A 2935-nucleotide genomic window follows, 5' to 3' on the forward strand; every position below is an offset into this window, starting at 1 on the left:
GCTGTTTAAAATCTGTCAAACTTTATGAAATGCAGTGTTGAATCTTAAAAGATTTCAAACCCATAACCACCTAATAGGGGCACCTAGCTATCATCTGTTTTGTTTTTATTACATACCCTCAAATTATTCTCTCACAAAAACTGGAAAATCAATCATGCCAGGGACCTAATATTTATCCAATTTAGACTGGATCCAATTTTTAGAGCGTCACGTTTTAGAATTAAAACAATTCAGGACCATGGAACTTGGCTGTTTTTAACAGGATTCCGGTCTATTCAGTGTCCGGTTCAGACAGGTGTGACTGTACTATGGTCACATGACAGGGAGAATGTTGTTCAGTATTTGCGTCACAGTTCTAAAACATTAAATAGTAATTGCTACCCATTTTTTAACTTATTGCCAACTGCTGCTAATGAAATAAAAATAAAAAAACGTTCTCTGCATGATTGCAGAGCTTGGTATGTATTTAAGGCAAGCTGTCACTCTTGCTTCTCATTACTCCCCTGAGATTAATTACACCAGAGTCAGTTTTAGCTCTATTAAATTTCCCGTATCATGAGAATTTAATAAAAAATAGTACTTTCAAAAGGATGAAATATCAATGCTCAGCAGCACTAGCTCTGGCACTCACCAGATTCGCCACTTGCGAATTTTAAAAGCAGTTGGCAAATTTTATTTTCATTCAGTGTCAAAATTATTTTCTGTAATAATTGACATTTTTTTAACAAAATAACTGTTGATTTCTGCCATTTTTAAAGTTTAATGGACCGTCCGACAATTTGGTAAAATAAGTGTTGATTTCTGCCATTTTTAAAGTTTAATGGACCGTCCGACAATTTGGTGAAATAACTGTTGATTTCTGCCATTTTTAAAGTTTAATGGACCGTCCGACAATTTGGTGAAATAACTGTTGATTTCTGCCATTTTTAAAGTTTAATGGACCGTCCGACAATTTGGTAAAATAAGTGTTGATTTCTGCCATTTTTAAAGTTTAATGGACCGTCCGACAATTTGGTGAAATAACTGTTCATTTCTGCCATTTTTAAAGTTTAATGGACCGTCCGACAATTTGGTAAAATAAGTGTTGATTTCTGCCATTTTTAAAGTTTAATGGACCGTCCGACAATTTGGTGAAATAACTGTTCATTTCTGCCATTTTTAAAGTTTAATGGACCGTCCGACAATTTGGTGAAATAACTGTTCATTTCTGCCATTTTTAAAGTTTAATGGACCGTCTGACAATTTGGTGAAATAACTGTTCATTTCTGCCATTTTTAAAGTTTAATGGACCGTCCGACAATTTGGTGAAATAACTGTTCATTTCTGCCATTTTTAAAGTTTAATGGACCGTCCGACAATTTGGTGAAATATTTTGCTCACCCAGAGCTAGCCCTGGCTCAGTATCCCATTGGGCTATTTCTCGTCACAGCCAGTGCACCATGACTGGTATAGCAAAGGCCATGGTATGTGCTATCCTGCCTGTGGGATGGTGCATATAAAAGATCCCATGCTACTAATGAAAAAGTGTAGTGGGTTTCCTCTCTATGCCTGTGTCAAAATGATCATATGTTTGACATCAAATAGCTGATGATTTATAAATCAATGTGTTCTAGTGGTGTCATTAAACAAAACAAACTTCTTTCTTCAGTGCTCAGTGCAGTAATATCTTACATTGCTCTCCATCTAAGTTAGGGATTGTTATACAGTGAAACCCCTCTAAACTGGACACTCTCGGGACCAAGTAAAAAGTCCAGTTTTAAGAGGTGTCCAGTTTAGAAAGGCTCTCTTCTGCACAGATATTTAAAAAAGAGACTGTAAAACGTCACCCCTGCGCGTGCTGTAACCTCACCGTGGTGCAGGGGTGTAACATTCTCTTTGAGAATGGCCAATACAGCACAAATTGAAGTTTAGAGTAAAATTCGGTGTCCGTAAAATTCGGTGATATTTGTATTTGTATTTTTGCACAGTTCTTTACACTGTTTTTGTTTAAACCTTGAATTTTTATATTGATGTTGATCATCACTTTATTTATTTGCATTACCATAGTTTGACACCCAATAGCCGATGTATTTATCGTGCTGGGGTGTCGTTAAAACATTCATTCATTCATTCATTCAGTAAAACGTCAATTTTTAAAGGAATTCCGGTTTACAGAGGGTCCAGTTTTGAGAGGTTTTACTGTACATGTATGTATCAGACATTTTCACTGTGTTGTAGTGTAAAGATATTGTTATACATTTAATCTCTATCTGTCAGATATTGTTACTGCTTGAAGGCCAGTGAAATTATTGATATACTCTGTGTGTGTGTTGAATCTGTTTACTAGTTTCATGGTCAATCTGAAATAACTGATATAATCAGTGTATGACAGATTTTCATTTACTGGTTTGATGGAGGCTAAAATTATTGTCATATACTGTGCATATTGGAAATCTTTTGATAAGGGCCAGTTGGAGACACACAGAGAGAGAGGGAGGGAGAGAGAGAGAGAGGGAGGGGGAGAGAGAGAGAGAGAGAGGGGGAGAGAGAGGGAGAGGGAGAGAGAGAGAGAGAGAGAGAGAGAGAGAGAGGGGAGAGAGGGAGAGAGGGAGAGAGAGAGAGAGAGAGAGAGAGAGAGAGAGAGAGAGAGAGAGAGAGAGAGAGAGAGAGAGAGAGAGAGAGAGAGAGAGAGAGAGATGAGATGAAGAGAGAGATGAGATGAAGAGAGAGATGAGAGAGAGATGAAGAGAGAGAGAAAGATGAAAAGATATGTGGAGAGAGAGAGAGGGGAGAGAGGGGGAGGGGGAGGGGGGGAGAGAGATGAGGGAGAGAGATGAGGGAGAGAAAGATGAAAAGAGAGATGTAAAGAAAGTGAGAGAGAGGGAGAGATGAAGAGAGAGAAAGATGAAAACAGAGATGTGGAGAGAGAAACAGAGAGAGAGACAGACAGAGAGAG

This window comes from Gigantopelta aegis, chromosome 15, assembly GCF_016097555.1.
Source record: "Gigantopelta aegis isolate Gae_Host chromosome 15, Gae_host_genome, whole genome shotgun sequence".
NCBI classification, from domain to species: domain Eukaryota; kingdom Metazoa; phylum Mollusca; class Gastropoda; order Neomphalida; family Peltospiridae; genus Gigantopelta; species Gigantopelta aegis.